This window comes from Filicampus tigris, chromosome 2 (genome assembly GCF_054856515.1).
Source record: "Filicampus tigris isolate MCC_2025a chromosome 2, RoL_Ftig_1.0, whole genome shotgun sequence".
NCBI lineage: Eukaryota > Metazoa > Chordata > Actinopteri > Syngnathiformes > Syngnathidae > Filicampus > Filicampus tigris.
Window position 1 is genome coordinate 27487260 of NC_141218.1, and position 20617 is coordinate 27507876.

Sequence of the window (20617 nt, forward strand, 5' to 3'; positions counted from 1 at the left end):
ACACTTAATTGGAAATTTTGATTCGGCTGAGCTCTCCTTAGTTGCGCGCTGGCAAACGCGATATCTGTAAATAGCAGCTGGGCATTTTATTTATTTATAGGGCCCCCTGTCCTCGCTCTCCACTCCAGCCGTACTGTCCCCCGGCCAGCAATAAAATGTACACTACCCTCCCTGCCCCGGGCTACTGTCAACCAGCTACTCCTTTGCGTCACACAAAAATGGTGAGTGCCGCAGGGGTTTGGGTTTGGGGCAAGCACTGTGCGCACAAGGGCGCCACTTGAAAAAAACCGAGACATGACACCGAGGAGGCGAGTTGGCCGCGCATCCACAGGCGGTGCATGTTCCGCCCGCCCTTCCTCCTCAAGTGCTCCCTGACAGACACATCGGCGGGCACAGCGGGTAGGATATTAACCGTATGGATGCTGACTGTCTCCTGCGGTCGCTAATAATGTTGTCACCCCGCCATCTGACATGCTGGAATCCTCTCGGTTGCCAAGTGCTATTCTTGGAGCGTCGTCGTATGACAGACAACACGCATGCAAGTATGACTCTGGAGATTAGGCCGCAGTGCCTTTTACATAATGGAACACATCCACTTCGGCTAGGTTACATACAAGGAATAGGCGGAGGAGGTCTAATGTAGATAAACTATAACAGCCTATTGAGAGATACGCAACAGCAGTGTGTATGTGTGTGTGTGTGGGGGGGGGGGGGGTGTAATATACGAGTGTGTTTTATTCTGGAGAAATTATGGTCATTTTATGATGCATCAGCCTTAAAGAGAAAAAAAATAAACGCAAACATTTTTTTTTCAAGAATATGTTCTTTGCAACCCCACGTGTTGGAACAGGGCATTCTTATCTATATTGCGTTTCTGGAATAAGTGTTAATCCACTCGTCTTTAGCCATCACCGGGGGTGGCCATTTTGTCTTCTGTCAACTGAAAATGACATCACAACTGCTCACAACGTCCAATCACGGCTCAGATTCAGAAAACAGGTCAGCCATGATTGGTCATTGTGAACAGGTGTGATGTCATTTTCAGTCGACAGTTGACTTCCGCTTTAAAAGGGCTATAAATATTAGCTGGATAGGTGCATTTGTGTGTTGAACCTGTTGGCTCAATGTTGCCATTAGACGTACTTAGCCGATTCTGACTTTTGGGTCATATGCTGCATCGTGTCAGTTCCATGGCCGGCCGGGCCGGCCCGGGCAGGATCACCGACCCCGCGAAGGGCGACTGCTGCCACCGCTGCTGGGGAGATCCGTGGGCAGGGCCGGCCGCACGCCCAGAGTCACCGGCGCCGCGGCCCGCGCTTGCCGAAGCGAGCGGAGGGCTGACCGAGAGGACCACGGCAGCTCGAGTGGGGGCGAGCTTCCGTGCTATTGCGACGCAGCTTCGGCGGCAGGAACCCGGGGCTGCGCACACACTCTTTTTTTTTTTTTTTTTTTTTAATCGTAGCTATCCATCAGTCCATCTCTGATGGAGGAAATGTGCTCACTAGAGCTGGGCACTTGACCTTTTTTTGCCGGTCAGACCCCAGCCCTCCGGCCGCGACCTGGGTACCCTTCCGGCCTGGACCCTTTGGCCTTATTCATGAAAATTATCGGCCCTGAGCCCGTTCCAGTGCACCAAACCCCCCACCCCACCAAAAAGCGTCCGTGCATGACTCCGCCGCGGGAGAGATGCTAACAGCTTTTGCCTGCGATAAACAATAGAAATACTGCATAAAAATCATCACATCTAAAACGAGGCAACAAGGGGATTAGAATATACAGTCCTCTGACATATCTAAAAATGGATGCGGAAAAGTGCGGGGGGGAAACATATTTTTATCTGCTTGAGCGTTTTTTTTTTTATAAAACGGCGTCATGAGTAACGGCGTAAAAAACTGCAGCTTACTTGAATATTACGGACGGGATGGACTGATGCTCATAGCTGGTCACGTAATATCACAATATCGTAACGAAATCGACAGGGTGGGGAGTTGTAGGAGGTTGACGGGAAGTCGGGGGACTGGGAGGGTAGCTGTTTCTGGGCGGCCAGCACCAAATGGTCCAGCGGACCGGTGGTTGGGAATCACAAGTTAAGACAACACAAATTGTTAATCTTTGGCAAACCTAGCTAATTTTCTAGGGCTGTTAGCTATGCTCCCGATTTGAGCCGCCTCTAAGCAGAATTCTTGGTGGACAATTTAAAAAAAAAAATCAAATAAAACGCAGCTTTCAACACCACCTTCTGGACTGTTGGAACAATTGATTCAGAACTCTGTCAAAAATACATTAAAGGAAAGTACATAAAAATGGAACTTCGAAAGTGGAACAAGGTGGTACATTTCAGAATTACGCCAACATTCTCGTTGGAAAAAATACCAACAACAGTCTTGTCTATACACACACGCTCACCCACACACACGCACAGACTTGGACCGACACCTTCTCCACAGCACCAACTGGTCACTGGCCAGATGTCCAGAGACCGAGGCCTCTGGCCTCTGGCCTCTGCTTTCACCCGCCGCCAAGACCCGAGCCTCTGCCAGTGATTGGCCGGCGCTGCCCAAGCGCTCTATTTATTAACTCAACATGTCACATGAATCAGGACGTGCTGAAGAAGTGCTGATCCCCTCTGCTTTTTGTTGCCATGGTGATCAAATAATTTCTGTCAGGATGGACCTTTTGTCTAAAAAGAAGACAATTTCATTTTCTTTTACGACCAAGTTAATATGTTTGCGGTTCAAACACTCGGCGAGCCGGGTGGCAAAGATGGAGCCTTAAAGAATCCGAGCTTGCTAGACACTCTCCATGGTAATTTATTTAGCAGTTTTTAATTAAGGGGACAAGTCAGAGTTCGGGATTATGCCTCTACAATGTCATTCATCGACATACACACAGCTGCTTCGGTCATGAGGAGGGGGGTTGGGGACTTGTAGTTCATTATACCTTAAAACCCAAACATATTTTTTCAAGAATGTGTTCCCAGCAGGCCCACTAGTTGAAACACTGCATTCTGATTAATATTAAGTTTGTGGAATATGAGTTAAGCAGCAAATGGGGGAAAAAAAAAAAGACAGATTAAGCATAAGCGGAAGTGGATTTTTGCCCGTCTATGTAATAGTCTATAACCTGACATTGATGATTATTGTTTCGTTTGATGCAGGTAACTTTGCTGCTTGATTCGTGTATTTTACATCAGGCATGCTTTTGGTCAGCTAATGCGTCCTAATAGCGTGCCACGTGACGTCAGGGTAGGGTTGCCAACTGTCCCTTGAAAAACTGAATCGTCGCATATTTAGGAACGTAAGTACGCGTCCCGTATTGAGTTGTAAAGCGACGCACTTTGTCACGTAATATCGTCAGAGTGAAAAATAATCTGTAAAATGTCGATGGAATTAATGAACAATAGTTCCCTTTATATGACAATTTACGGTAACAGTCCTAGGCCCTCTGCTCTGTGACCAATGAGCTGAAAGCACATTCATACACGATTATGACGACACAGAATCCACTTATTTTATTGGTCGAGGTAACGTGGCGGGCCAAAGTAGATAACGGAAGTCAACAAAGCAGCATGACAAATTTGTTGTCCACCAGGCAAGACCAGCGATAGATATGGTATGTAAACAATTACTAGTTTTTTAAGCCTCGGATCAAGGTTAATATGGGATTGTGCAATGAACGTCAGCATTGTATGGACAAACAACGTACAATAATTTTGGGGTGGAATAAGTACAATTGATTGACAAGTATGTTAAATAGATTAATAATACATAAAAGTAATACATTGATGAATAATAGATAAAGAAATACACACACAGCCTTACCTTTGTTACAAGTTCAAACAGATATGCACGTTTTTTACTGTACAGGCAGTCGATACTACACTTTAAATACAAACATAGTAAAAAAATGTAAAAAATAGTTTACATTATTTTCCCTTTTATGAAGAGTAATTGGACAAATATGTGAAAATGTTCTGCTGAACTGGTTAAAGGTGAGCTCATTTTGAGCCTCAGCTATGTCTTGCTCAGCGTTTTACTCTGCAGTAGTCAAAGACGTTTCTGCCAAGGCATAAAGCTTGTTGCCCTTGGCAACACATTGTGAAAATTCTGATTGATGACAATACAACCTTCTAAATGATAAATAAATATATTAATTTACTGTGCTGAGACCATTCATGAAGAGGAAACTTGTCTAGAATGATAATGCACAAGTGCTGACTAGAACTAGAACCCTCTTTAATAAAAAGAACCACGGATGATTCTGATTTCACGGTGGCAAAAAACAATGTGATGTCAAACAGCTTGAAAAGTAAAGAAAACAAACATCCCTCTGGTGTTTTTTATACACAGAGAATAAATATTCTGAGCTTGCTGGCCCACTGCCACTGCTTTGCCTGGTGAAATCGTGGAACATGCATGGCTAAACGCAACACCCACCGCCCCCCCCACTCTCCTTCATTAATTTGAGTACACGTGTTCCATTTGGGGCTGGGAAGGAGGAAGAACCTGCGGGGGTGGCGGCTTTGTTAAACGAGCACTCCCTCTCGTCTGCATGAACTCCCCACAAAGCTTTGGGTGTCATTCATCTCTGAGCCTGCCTCACCAGTTAAGTTTTTTTTTTTTTTTTCCCCAGGGTGGTGGGGTGTGAGGGGTAACCTAGTTTAGGAATTAAAAATAAAAGCTGTCGCATTTACTTCAGGTGATAGGTAGAGCACCGTTTGAGCTGGGGTCAAAAAAAACAACAACCCAGATCTCACAATCTTTCTGGAAGCGCTGCCGCTAACAACGGGAATCAGTGTGCTGTTATTTGAGGATTTAGGGCGGTATGTGGTTATTGCTTCTGCCTCACAATCAAAAGGATCTAGGTTCGAGCTGAGGTTTTTACACCCGCATCCAAAAAAAACTCGGGGTGCGAGTGAAAGTTTAGTCGGACAGACGGCCGTTTAAAATCAGAGGTGATTTTAAAAAATGCTGAATGACCACGCTGCAGACGGATGACGAATAACGGACCACGCTGCAGACGGATGACGAATAACGGATGCTCAATTTTTAGTAAAATGCCCAGCTCTGGAGATGGACAACACAAAATTCCAAAAACATTACCTTTTTTTCATTGTGTGGGACTACCATGGCAGTAACGTTTGATGACTCGCCATAAAACACGTAATTCTCAGTGAACCATAAAAATCGTTTTAGGAATTCATTCCTTAAATGTTCAATAAGCAACATGAAATTTGGTAGGCAGGGCTAACATGAGTAGACCCACAAAAAAGACTCATAAAGCTAAACCGGCTGGGAAAGACATGGGAAGCCTGCCATTTTGGCGCTTAAGTGGCCATTTTGGGTAATTTTAGATCTTTTTAGGGGTTCTTTGAAGACATTTTATTTTGTCTGATGGCTATACTACTAGTGATGGCTGTATCAATTCCGTGGTATTGATATATTGATACTCTGATTATGAGCAATTGGGTATCGACTCCACTCATTAAGTATCGATACTAAAATGCATTAGAGAATACACTCTGAAAGGCACTCTGCTGCACTCCGACCGTTCGAAAACAGTGTTGTTGGAATGTGCCATTTGGCTATTCAGAGTACCACACTCTGGGGCTGCTGGAGTGTGCTCTGGCCGCTCTGACTGCCAATTGCAGCGTACATAGAGACAAACAAACAGTCACACTCACAATCACATCTAGGGGAAATTTGGAGTGTCCAATCAACCTACCACGCATGTTTTTGGAATGTGGGAGGAAACCCGAGTGCCCAGAGAAAACACGGGGAGAACATGCAAATTCCTCACTTGTAAAATTGTAATTGTAAAAGTTAAAACATTTAGTAGTATTTTTTTGAACAGTTTAATTTATAATTATCCTAATATTTATAATTGAAGCATTATTTGTTTGCTTTTCAGGACATTTGTTTTGATGAATAATCCTGGTCACCAAAGGTGTAATTCTGATGTTATGTTAATTATTTATTTGTGTATTATTATTTATTTGTGTATTCTTCTTCTTACTATTAATATTATTACTAACACTTCCCTAATTTAATTGTGTTGAATATAATGGTGGCTAGTCTGGGATTCAAGTAAAGTTCATGTGTGCCTTCAGAGGTTACTCTTACATATCCTGCATAAACATCAAGTAATGTGATTCATTATCACTAATATGTTATGAACAAAACACATTAACATTGTTAGATGGTCAGTTATTGTCATGTGTTTTATTGGGGTCCAAAAAAAAAAAATCACAAAGTAGCAGTATTGGTACCGGGTTAAAAAAAAGACCAAAAATGAAGCGGTATCATATTTAATTAAAATGATGCGTTCTCGCCCATCACTAATGGTTACCAAATTTGAGCGACATGACAGGGAAGTGACGCTAAACTGTAATCAGTTGTAGTTTTTGTCCATGAAAATTAAATAAGCAAATACTTGTAGGAGTTCCACCATGATCAAAGAAAATATCACATTGGACATTAGATGTATTAAGTATTAGCAGGTGTATTCATCCCTAGATGACAGTGTAAATATGCAACATGAAATTTGGTAGACATGTCTATCTCAAGCAGACCCATGCACCATGCAAAAAAATATCAAGGAGCCATGCCTGTGAAGACACATGGAAGTCTGCTATTTTGGGTTTCACGCAGACAATTTTTCAAGTCTTTCAGCCGTTTTAACATCCTTCAAAGAGAACTCATCCTAGTAGTTTTGTCCAGTTGCTCTAAAATACACAAAAAAGGTTTCGAGTTTTTGTTATTGCATGTGTGATGGTGACGTTTGATGACTCGCCATCATGAACCACAGAACCAGAATAAATTGCCTGAATTGACAACCATCCCTGAAAAACTGCAGGAAGTCTGCCATGTTGGTTTGAAGCACCCATTTTAGTCGTATTTTCAGTTTTCCACTATCTTAGGTATGAGCATTGTCATACCTGTCAAGTATTTGGCTTTTGGCCAAATTTGTACAGGTGTAAACACCTTTTCAAACATGCATTGCGAATCTGTACGGCCAACGTCAGTTTTATCAGTGTTATCCATTCCTGTTTTTGTCACATAACTGTAGTCGGGAGACGCAGGGGAGAGCTTTCTCCAAACGGTGCGGTGCGTCTGTCGCACGTCATCGAAAAGGGGGAGCCCAGTAGCCCAATAACACACGTCAGAGGGAGACAAGGGTCTTCCGTATTCTTCCTCACGCATGCGCACAACACACCCACACGTCATACACAAGCTGCCACCAATATCCGCAACATCATGTTTATTTTTTTTAAGCTGATTTCCGAATATCACGTGACAATAATAAAAATACTGTAATGTGTAAGATTATTTACAGATATGTATGGGAAAAGTACAACTTTTGTAAGATTCAGTACAGTACACCCCGGAGTTGACAGGTATGCATTGTTGTCCATGTGACCGTCAGGACCTTAGCACTATTGTGGCTCTAATTGGAGATGTGGTTTGACATGCACACAATTTAACAACATAACACAGGATGACAGTGAATCAGATGAGATGCATACAAGCACATAGATACAGAGCTCATTATCAAGCATTAATCCAAGCTTGCTGCAAGATGTTGGACTTTAAAATCCCATTCCAAACACAACACTGTTTTTTTTTTTTTTCAACCCACTCTTCAAGCTGAAAGAGGACGAGGAAATCAATAGGCAAAATAATGATGCTGTTGTCTGTGCAAAGCTGCCGCGACTGCACACATCCGGCTTCATTAATTCACGACAGACCTGCAACCTCGCTTTTTATTCATGTACTCTCTTGTTTATTTGTAAAGGTGCGGGGGCGCCTGAAATACATGCGTGAAGAATTCATGCACGGCAAGAACATGAGGCAATGTTTGAAAGGGGAGCATGTAAAGAAAAATTAAATTAATTTGTCAATAAAACAGGCAGCGGCCGGTTGGGATGGGTTTGGCTCGTGGTCCTCGCACGCCGGCCTGCATAATGACGGGGAAACGAGGAAATGTTCTTGCTCTGAGCTGGAGATAAAAAGGATTTGTAAGGCTATGTAAGTACAGAAGAAGAGTCGGGAGAGCGATCAATAATTAATTTACTTTCAACAGTCAAGGGCAATTAACATGCTTTTTTGCCCATTACCCGCCTAAAAGGGGCAACTTCGCGGCCTGAGCCCCCTAATCTGGCAAACCGTTGTCACAGCGGAGGATTACACTGCCCGCCGATCAATATTTCTACGCAAACACTGACGATAATCGGGATTTGTAAATGCCTGTGACTCGGATTACTGGCATTTGTGAATAGTTACCAGTGTGGAACATGCTACAGGATCACATTCACCTCTGTCCTCAAGAACAGCAAGTCATTGTTTGGTATTTATCTTGACATTTGGTAAATCTGTCTGTCATGAGGACAGGTAGCGTCGCACCAAATTGTAGGTCCCCGTACTTAAGCCTCCTAAGTACCCTAGCAGCTTGGGTACTTAAACTATTAACTCGGTTTCTAAATGACTGTCAGTTTCTGTGATATCTAATAATCATGTTTCAAAATGAGCAGATTATAAACATCAGATTGAATGAAGAATAGAGTAAATGTGTGGAGTTTAATTGTGTGAGTCATAGATCCAGACTTCTCATGTCTCTCACACTCAAGGACAAAGTGGGAGGCGCTATAACTGAAATCTGTTCAGCAACAGCTGGTCACCGAATATGAGAAGACTGTCTTATTTCTATTACTTCTATCATGAAATAACGTTTCATTGTCTTGATTCACATGACGGTGAGGTGGAACAAAGCAGCAGTATTGCCGCATTGTACGGACACTGAGAGCAAAGACAGTTGGTAATGGTGAATGTTAGCCGCTTGCTCCTCGCCACACCCCATGCACTAAATTTTCGGAATCTTGTGAGGTATGATTAGAACTAGCGATGTCCCCGTCCGAACACATAATTCGAAATTAGGTCTGATCACGTGATTTTCAGCTGATAGAGGACCGATGCAAAAAGATTGTTTTCTTCATTTCCGGAATTTTTATAGGTCTTATAGTGACCTAACAATCCCAAAATTGTAAAGTGTTTGTAGCAACAAGGACACGCAATCTTTTGGTCAGCCAAAAGATACTTTGAATTTGCGTCACCTGGAAATAAAATGTATAAAATGCACTATACAATGCATGTTAATATTCTATTAGTATAAATGCTATGGCTATAGTTCATGTATTTGTTCATTTTGTACAAAAAACTTTACGTTCCCCAAAAAACATAGATTGCAGCGCTGTATGAATTCAAGCAGGAGTGCAGATGGGATTTTGGAACTGGGAACTTGAACTATATATATATATATATATATATATATATATATATATATATATATATATATATATACTAGGGCCTGCCTCATTGTCATCAGGAATTGCCTGCAGTGCATCATAGCCAGGATAAATAAAAATAACTAAACATAAATGATGAACAAAATTATTAAAAGGATCATCTTTTGGTCATCTTCATACTGATACCCATAGGTTGGGGATTCCTTGCGTGGATATCTACGAAAATGGCAAGGTAATGAGCCATTATTTTGCCTTATTTTTTACATCACAAAGACGTTATGACGTCTTTGTTGTGCACTTTTTTTGAACACTTCACAATGTTTATTTCATGAAAATGAAATTTTCAATCGATGAAAGAGGTATTCTTGGACCATTTAATGATGAAATGTCACTATTGAAAATGTTCACATAGTACTTAACCAATATTGCGTTTTAACTCCGAATCTACCTGTGCAATTTCTGAATCATTTTGCTATGGCAGGTAACATTTAGGAATGCGCTGAGATGAAAATTCGGAAACCAAAAAATGAGGAAACCAGGGTGAAAAACCCAACATAGAAAGAAATTACAGTACCTTAAAAACCTACAAAAAATGTCCTCGGCTGGATCATTTTTTTGCACTTAATCCAATATGTTTAAGCACGAGCTCCATGGTTCCTTCACATCCACCAGAGAGGCAGTCCTCAGAGGTCAGGCAGCCTTCTCGCCCAAGGCCGATGACAGGCTGCCACAGCGTGGAAGTTTTGGGCTCATTTGCCTGTCGCCCACCTCCGCTCAGTTCAGGGGGGCATCGGCGTGTGTGAGAATGACCAAAGTGCACCATGTCACGCCAAGACAGCAATCAACTGCTCCAGAAAGCAGGGCTTCACACTGGTTAGTGTTTGTCTCTGCTTATGACATCACAACATCCTGTTTTGGCAGTATTTCAGTGGCAAATTCTTTCAGCCGAACACCAAGAATGCACCTTTGGGCCATTTTCGGCCAAAAACTCTTCCAAATTTTCAGTGCAGCCCTAGTGATATTAATCGTTTTTAACAGAGGATAAACAATATATGCCTTTGACTCTTGTTATATCTTAAGTCTATATATGTTGTTGCACCATTTGTATTCAAATATCCATTCCTCAAAGCGCTAAAATACCGCCGCAAATTTTATTTGATATTTGTGAGCCCATCTAAGGCATTTCTCATTGTTCGTAATAAGATAGCAGAGTAAGGCAGTTAGGTAGTTTTTTTTAAACAACGTAATCTGTAATTTCCTTTGTTTTTAAGTTTACTTTGGCAGTAAACTCTACCCAGTTGAAATTTATATCCAACATCTCAAATTTTTGCCCACAAGTCAGAGCATAAAAAAATTAAAATCAGATGAATGGCGACTCATAGCTCGAGAAACTCTTAAATTGGGTAACTCACACAGTATGTCAAGGAACCACTGTACATGTTTTATATTTGATAGCAGTCAGTTGAAATCTACGTGGAATTTGTCCGTTGACGACCCCTGAATATGGCCAAATTCACTGCAAAATGTCAACTTCAAACCAACATGGTGTGGCTTCGTGAGTCTTTTTTGTGGTTCTGCTAATGATCGACTTACCTACGAAAATTCATGTTACCAAGTGAAACTGTTTTTGTGCACTGAATTTTTAAAGATGAGTCGCTACTGAGCCAATTTTGGGTGGAAGTGAAGAGACTATAATCTCTTAGGCCTTGCTCGGTTACATATGGAGACATGAATATATGATATGAATCATGAGTCATGGTTTGTTATGTTATTGTCTGGGATTCTCCGACATTGTACATGCTGTGTTTCTGCAGACGTCTTTATGGATGAACGGCCTCACTGTGCCATTTGTTCCTCACTTTTTCCATTACAATGTACATGAATCATGCAGCAATCACTGTGTTTGTTGCAGTTATTCATTTTTCATTGCAACTTTATCTTGGAAAAGCCATCTCCAGTCTAGGACCACCTCACTGGGTCAATGGTGGATGAAGTGCCACTGCTGGCATTTTTTTTTTTTTTACCCCTCCCCTTTTTTCTAACTTGCAGTAATTCATAAATTGTGAATGCGGCACTGATGGACTTTCGTGTTTTCCTCTGATGACATTTCCATACATGGGCGCCGGTTTGGGAAATGTCATTCTCACTCAGCGGCATGACCCACTGTGCTCCATATGATAATATAAGTGGCTCCAAATAGTGGAGGGAATAAACAGATTTATTTATACATTCCGGCTGTTTTGCATATCCTCTCTGCCCTGAGCCCACACGCTTTATTTCAGTCCAAATGCTGTTGAGTCAGCCGCTTCCTGTATGCATGCCCCAGATAAGTAGCTTGAAGCTCAATGACCAAAATATCACATGCTTAAAAAAAAACAACAAAGTATATCAGGCTTAAACTGAAACACAGACCTCTGTCCATGAGGGTGGGCTAAGAGTAGCCTACACTGTAAAAAATGTTTGTGAAATTAAAGTCAGAGTCTGCTTACCCTGAAATGAGGGAAAATCTGAGAAAGAGGGGTAACCCTAGCCAGTTTCAGAGAGAGAGGTAACTCAAGCTCTCGGTCAGTTACCCCAGTAACAAACTCTCTGAACCCAACCTGGTTGCACAGGCCCACCCAGATTGACAGACTGCGAACCCAATGAGAATCATGAAAAAATATATATACTTTTTGAATTTGTGTTTCGTTGTGTTTTTTATTGTATTGAATATTAAGAATGGCATAATTGTTGTCGTCTAAGGCTGATCTGAACTTCATATTATTCAGTTCGCCATTTTATTTCAATATACGATGTGTCGGGTCCTCAGTGAGGGAAATATTCAGGCCCACCCTGATTTTTCCAGGCCCACCCATTAGCCACATTCTGGCACCGCCCCTGCTATACACCTAAAGAAATGTATGGATCCAGATGATTTTATTTTGTGGAATCACTTGACAAAATAAAATTGAGTGAATTAAACAACAATTTTTTTCAGTGTACCCGATTATGCCGATCGAGGTCTTAACTGTTCAAACAACACTGTTTTTATATTTCATCTTCAGCTGTTGCCAAGTGGCTTCTTCCCCGCAAGATTGCACCTTAAATGAAATCCATTAATAGGCTTCCATTCAAGCAGTTTCTCCACATTATATTATTGTGATTGCAAAGGACTCGATGTGCATATTGACCTGAGCAGCAATGTCCTCCCACGCCGTCTTCCTCTTTTAGAAGTCGCAGCGGTGTTGCACTTTTACCTCAAAATGTGTTCAAACTCGCCATATGAAGGCATTCATATTTCAAGTTCTAGTGGGGTTAAAAACGCCACCCTCCTCCCGTTGTTTGGGGTATTGTGACAGCTTGTATGTGACGTGTGGATGTGGTGTGCGCATGAGTCAGGAAGAGGGCGGAAAAGAGTGAAGGTGCGTCTGCCCCCGTTGCCATGGTGCACGTGCTTAACACCAGGTGAAGAAACTGTTGAGTAAACAGATTCAAATCAGATGTTCTAGAACCGGAAGCCAGACTGAATGACGGACTGACTGAAAACTGATTGATAGACCACCCCTGACTGACTGACTATGATTGACCCACTCTAAATGACTCTTAGCCAACACTGACTGACTGATACTGGGTTACAGACAGACTCTGATTGACTGAATCATTACTAACTGACTCAGACTCATTCTTACTCTGACCAATTATAGCCGGGTTTACATGGAGGCATGTATTCCGATTAGAAAGGATCCGAATGACCAATCAGAATGAAAATGCTCCATGAAAACAACCCAGTCGGAATAAAAAGGCCGAATACGAATAGAATTTCATTCGGATTCACCGGGGTGGTATATTCCTTTTGCCAATCCGAATGAGCGTCATGTAAGCAGTTAAATTAGATTGGCCAGGCCGGGTCCGGTCTGCGTATGCTCTGCCTTGATGTAAATGTAAATGCGTAGTGACGTCGTTGTATACGCACTTTAAATAGCAGTGTCTAATCAGAGCTCGTCGGTGACGCGAGAACTTGTTTTTAATCAAGATCCCCATTTAATAAAAGTGCTAAAACAATCGCAAATACTGTGCTAAATAGATGAATGAACTCCATCTTGTGGTGATGTTTACATCGATCTCCGCATGTCACACGGCTGTAATAACACGGCTGATCTGATTAACAGGGTGGAGCAAGTAAACGGCCGAGATCACGTCACATGTAAACAGGTGAGCAGGGACTTCATTCAGAATGAAATCATTCCAAATGACAAAAAATTCTCCATGTAAAACCAGTTTATGATTGACATCCTTACACTGACTAACTCTGACTGACTCCCACAACCTGACTTTGATTGACTGACTCTGACGGACTACTAAAGAGTCTGACTTACTCAGGCTGACTTACCCTCTGACAGAGTTAACCTTAACTCAACTAAGATAATGCAAAGAATACCACCTCCTTTTTTTATTATTATTAGGATTATTGCTTGGCGGAGTCAAAAAAATGTTGTTTTTGTGTTTGTATTGCATCCATTCAAAGAAGTATAACCCCAAATAACGGCATTAATCCCAACCACATATTCCAGAAAAGGTCTCAACAAAATGGATTGCCAAAATCTATAACTCTTTGGAGTGGAACCTGTACAAGTCCATCTAGTAGTTGAAGCACAGGCATTTTTTTTAATCAGAGACACACAGCAACCCAAGTATAGAAGGTAGAACTAGGTACAACAGGGGGCATCTCAAATCTCCACTGAGGGCAGGGGACTTGGGGAAAAAGGACTAGTCATGTTTCTGTAGCCGTGAGTTTGTGAGAAAGGGAGCACACCAGTGTCTGTGTGGAGGTGTGCGTGCGTGTGTGGGTGTGTGTGCGCGTGCAAGCTCCCCTGCGCTGAAGTCCTGCTTGCCTCTAGGGGGCGCTTTTCACCACGGTCTCACTTCACATTGCGATGCCAGGTGAGGATGGGAGCCTCATTTAGCTGTGCTTTTGTTTCTTTTATTTCGATTTCTGTGATGCCGCAGGGAAAAAAAGGCGGCATCAAGCCACTTTTCTTCTTTTTCACCACATCTCAAGATTAATAATACAGCAGAAGGAGCTCCTCTTCCCCCCCGCCCCCTCCACCGATACTCAACAAGAGCCACCTTATTCTATCTCGGCCAGATAGTGCTCAGCCAGCACGAGCTAATTTTAGACGGCGACACCGCTGAGTGCTTACGATAAGCAGCGCACAATGAGCGAGGTGGGAAGGGGGGTAGTGGTTAGTGGGTGGTGGTGTTAGGCGACGTTATTTTTCTTTCATGCCGCTAAAGCCCCTTCAGGTGCAAATCGCCGTCAACATGGTGCCTCTTCCGCATAGCGCCTGACCGAACCGGCAAAATTGGCCCGCAAATCCGCTACTGCAGGCATGTGGAATACATGAACAGGTCCATAAATACACTCACCAACACATTTCGGGGTACAAGTTATTAAATAAATAAATGGTTGTTACCAGAGCTTGGCATTCCGCCTATGTGACGCTCCGGCCCGGCTATCCACCTACTGTATGACGGACACCCATTTTGTAGGCGATGAACGATAGATGGGAAACTTAAAAAGATAGACGGACTAAGCATAGGCGGAATCACATTTTTTCCGTCTATGTAAATCGTTTATCGTCAGTGGCTTCCGTTTCCCGTTGGCCATGGTGAGGCTTTTTGCCAGCTTCTGGGTACTAAAAGAAGACAATTTAGTCCCAGAGCGGTGAGACTTCCATGGCACGGTGAGTCTTTTGTTTCAAATTTTGCTCAGCGCGGGGGAGTTTATTGACGAAAACGCTAACAGAAGCCCGTCTGAAATGATAGTCGGACCGACCTATAGGCGATTACTATTGTCCGACTTGACAAAAAGGCGGACAGATGGCCGGCGTAAGGGTACCCAAAAGTATATGTATGTATAAAAGTATATGTAGCATTTCAACTCATGCTATGTTTGCTAACTGCAAAGCCAGTAGGTGATTAACAAACATGGTGTGTGTCATTAAACAAATTTGTTACCTTAAGTTCTTTCTGGACAATAGACAGTCCATACTGCCCTCTCACCACCATTCTGGAGCAGGTCCATAGTCTTATTTCTTTTTGCCTTTTCAGGACAGAGAACAAACGTAAATGCACATATTGTCTCCGTCGACATGACAACGCAGCTGCTTGTCCTGCCTCCCCAATGGACCCACGCCGATGGACTGAATCTTGACAGAAGCACGCAACGATTGGGCGGGGTCGAGTTGGCAACGGACTTGTAATGTGACGACACGATATTATCTTGTGGTCTTGTGGTCTGAGAACGCGACCCTCGTGAATGACAAAAAAGTCGTGTCGTCTGAGAAGGCCATCCATCCATCCATCCATTATCTATACCGCTTATCCTCACAAGGGTCGCGGGAGTGCTGGAGCCTATCCCAGCCGTTTTCGGGCAGCAGGCGGGGGACACCCTGAATTGGTTGCCAGCCAATCGCAGGGCACACACAGACAAACGAACATCCGCACTCACAATCACACCTAGGGGCAATTTAGAGTGTACAATCAACTTACCATACATATTTTTGGGAATGTGGGAGGAAACCGGAGTTCCCGGAGAAAACCCACACAAGCACTGAGAGAACATGCAAACTCCACACAGGGAGGCCGGAGCCGGGATCGAACCCACGACCTCTGAACTGTGAGGTGGACGTGCTAACCAGTCGACCACCGTGCCGCCCAATAAGGCAAACAATCCCCTCAATTTGTTGTAAGGTGAGTTGTCCCCTGTGTTCTCCTTGAAAAGAATGAAAACATCCTACCCCCCCAAACCCTCCACAATTAACTGCAAAAGATTTGGTCGATAGCAACGGGGGCCATAGCTGTTTAGCATTCTGCTGTGATTGTTTATTAAACAAGATTCATTATTAGTTTTCCAGTCTCTGAACATATTGACCCTGGTATTGGTCTGATGTAGTTGTGTTACTTTTGCGGTCATGGTAAATCTGACTTAATTACACTGTGGCATTGTTTGTCACTGCCAAAAAGACACCACCAAATCTTTGCTACTTCCTGATTTGTTGACCGCTGACACAGAGAAGGATAATTGATCATTTATGGCGCCTAATTGAAGACAGCAGTGCATCTCAAACTGCACTCTAACAACAGAAAGTAACATAATAACCAAATAACACAATTTTGAGTCAAAAATGGACCAATCCACTACTTGGGTCAATTCGACCCAATTTTCTGGGTTGTTTTTGCAGAAAACGACCAATTTTTCAGGTTTTTGTTCAAAGCAATTTAGACCTAGTTTCATCTGATCTAAAGTCTAATTTACTTTCTGTCACCAAATTGTCAGGTGCGCGGGGAGCGTGTAATAGAAAATACCCTGGGTCCATGGAATGCTTAGTGAGTCTACCAAATTCCCAAACACGGTAATCTAATTTGCCTCGGCACGAAAATGAACTAATTTTTTTGCATTCAGAATTAGGGCCTTTGGTCTTCTTTTAAAGAAAGTTCAACATCAACAGTTTTTCTTTTTCAGGAAGTGACATCCCAGTTTCACATTCCTTCGTTACTCCATCTTTTGGAATACAATTTATACCACCGGATTTGTCACTAAAACAAAGAAAAACATTAACGCATACCAGTATTCGTTTTGGCACGCGCTCAGATGAAAGGCCCTCAAAATTCTCATGTTCTTTTTTCCAAGCACATTACTCCGGAAAAATGTGGGGCGAATTCCCAATTGCATGTCTTTTTAAGTGTTTTTACACTACGGTATTCAGTAATTTGAAGTACGGATCCAGCAGATTAAGGGATTAAGGAGCCTCTTCCCAATGAAAAATGACTTTTGTGGATGATTCAGAAGTAAATAGAATGGTACAAGATGCCTCATTACACATTTCCTATCAAAGCAAAGTCACGGTATTATCCTTTTTTATAGATGAAGCCAATAAAGAGCTTACACTTTGCACAATGTTGTTGTAGCATGGTCCTTATAATCTGGATTGCAGGAACGCACTTGCAGGGGTTGGGGGGAGTTCAAATGTTTGACAAACGAGTGCTGCCAGAAGACATACGACACATTATTAGTGCTTGGCTGTCGCTAATGATGTGGGCGATCAGGATTATGTTGAGATGATAAATCATTTCCTTTTGCTGTCGTTTGGAAAATGATACTGCTTCAGGGCTCTGAAGTGGGCATTAGTGGCGGGTCACAGATTATTTCGTCACTCGCTTTAAAGCGGATGTTTCAATTTGGGCTTTTATTGTATGAAGTTCATGTTTTTCAGCCACATACGCTGACGACAATGTAGAGTTTTCTCACCTGCAGTGGAGGTGAACACCCTCCTCTTTTTGTACAGGAAGTCCTCAATTTACGAACGAGTTCATTCCTACACTGGCGATGTAACACGGGTTTCCTCGCCTGTTGGATTTCATCATTAAAAGTACAAATCTACGTCAAAATACTTTGTATAAAAAATGAAAATATATTAAAATAAAAAGCATAAGATGCAGCACGAAAGCACGCTTTTGGAGTGAGGAGGAAACCGGCTGCTTCATTCCTGTGGTGAGTGACATGAATATCAAGTCTTTTATTGACAGTTGAAAGTAACACGCGGAAATGACGTCCAGTTGAGTCAAGACGCCGTGTGTCGCCGTACACAGTGGGTTATTCAAATGCCGGAGCAACTCTGTCCGCTCAGTCATGTAAACGGGTTATTCAGAATATGTCAGAAATCGGAACTTTGATCTTAAACCGAACATTTTATTGCAAGTAAGTGTAGTCACTATCGTGCTGGGGACAAAATGGTGGAGGAGGCACAGGCGTTGTAAAATCGAAACATCGTAGGAACGCGTATGTCACAATTTGAGGACTTCCTGTATTTGTCGGACACTTAACACTTAAAACCAGAGCTGGGCATCGGCCCTCCGTCCCCGGTTTCCGTCCTGCATATTGAATTGACCCCCACGTGGTCCCAGTCGGTCGGAGTCAGCCAACCGGCATCGAGAACGGACTTTACCGATCCCGCGTCACATGCAGGTTTCGCACTCCTGACACACAATCGGGTAAGGAATCAATAAAAAGTAAAAGGATGTGGTGTACCTTGCGGTCCCACAGACGCAATATGTGTCCCATATTGTTTTTATTTCACAGATGACAACGCTGTGTGTGTGTGTGTGTGTGTATGTGTGTGTCAGTTGTTTTTGTTTGATATTTTTTCTTTGTTTGGCGGCGTCTGCTCGTGCGGCACCTGCGTGTGGCAAAGATTACGTAATCGACGTGGATTGGCTGTTGCCAGCGCAGACGGGCTGGGACCACGTGGGTCGATTGAATATGCAGGACGGAAACCGGGGACGGAGGGCCGATGCCCAGCTCTGCTTAAAACTACAACCTGGAGTGTGGAGGTCTTTCGTTCTCCTCCTAAAATAACATTGCGTTGTTTTTTTACAATATTTATTTTTATTGTGAAATACTGCATTAAAAAACAGAAAAGCTATTGTGGTATAACACAAACGTTTTGCAATAGTATTGTGTTATAATGCAACATTGATGTCCCTTGGTGGGCTCTGTAGTCCGGTGACCGACGGTGGTTGTGTTGGCACCTAAATATTTATTGACTTTAATAATAAGGCCACCATAAATCCCCCTAAAATTGCACAGGTCAAAATAACACTACCACGAAGCCCCGAAAAGTTACGTTGATTAAAATTAGATGATCATAAAAAATAATTTTAAAATTGCACAGGTTTGAATAAAACTACTATACCCCGAAATTGCACGGATTAAACTAAAACTACCATAAATCAGACAAAGATTACTCAAATAGGACTACTGTAAATCCTCCAAAAAAAATGACTGATTAAAATAAGACTACAGTAAATCAGACAACAATTGCTCAAATAAAACTACAGTTAATCTCCTATGTGTGTATTAAAATTACGTAGGCTAATACATCTCCCCAAATTTGCGCAGGTTAAGACTACTGTAATAATCACAAAAGCAGCGCAAATTAAAATAATACTACTGCAAAATCTCAAAACGTTTGATAGGAAAAAGTAAGGGTACCACCAAAATCGCACATCCCAAAATAAGACTATCATATTAAAAAATAAAATAAATAAATAAATAAAAAAATCCCCCCAGAAATTGTACAGGTTAAAATAAAACCGCTGCAAATGCCAACAAATCTGTGTAGATGATTAAAAACTACCCTAAATGCTCCAAGTTGCACAGATTAAAATAAGACTACATAAATCCACTCAGAAGTGAAAAGATTAAAACAAGACTAACATAAATTATCATACAGTTGCACAGGTTAAAATAAGAGTACAGTAAATCCCCCCAAAATTGAGGAGGTCAAAAACAAATTACCGTTAAAACCAAAGTATTTGAGCAGGTTAGAATAAAACTACAGTGATTTTTTTTTTTCCACTGCATTTCTGACATGAATAACTTCTTGTCTTGTGTTTTATGCTCTCACACATTTCTCTTTAATCTTCAAGACAGGATAGCTTTAAATAACAGAAAATGTCATGCCAGCCTCTCTTCTTTTTTAACACTGCCAGCCCTGTCGGAACGTGCTATAAGCCTCTGAGCGCATCATGCTAGCTGCAAAAATAAAAGGAAGGGGAAAAAAAAAAAATTACATGTTGCCCTGTACCTGAACCTAAACATATTTTTGTTTTTTCATTGGAATGCAGAGCTATTGGGTGATTTTCATTTATTTATTTATTTATTTTCTTTAGACAATCTTTTAGAAGTACTGTATCCAAATTATTCTATCCACAAATAAGGAGTGTTACTACAAGTGTATGGACATGCGACATGATTTCAAATCCCATTTGTCTTAAATAAAAGTGCTCCACGGACCCGGGACGCAGCTGGAGCCGGGCGGTGGATTTGATTGAAAGATAAATGGAGGATATCGACCGCTGACTTGTTTCGCCGACTAAACCGTGTAATAAATAACCTGCAGCGTCTCATCACTACATCCATCTAAAAATATACTATTTGGCCAAATAAAATCAGAGAGTCAAATAAATGTCTTACAATCATTGCCATACCCCAAATAAGTGGATTGTTTGGATAAAACACTGTACAGAACAGATGCTCTGACACTGGGCAGCACATTTTGCTCTGGCATATCTTGATAGTTTTCGATACACCCTATATCAGGTGCAGAAAAGCAGCCCCGGCACACAACTGAGACCAATCCTTCAAGAAACCCTGTGCAGGATGTAGCAAAGCAGCGCCAGAACGCAAGTGAAACCAATCAAGTTTGGCGTGGAGGAGGACCCAAATGCAGGGAGGCCAAGCAGGAGGACAGTTCAAGAGATTTTAATTAAATG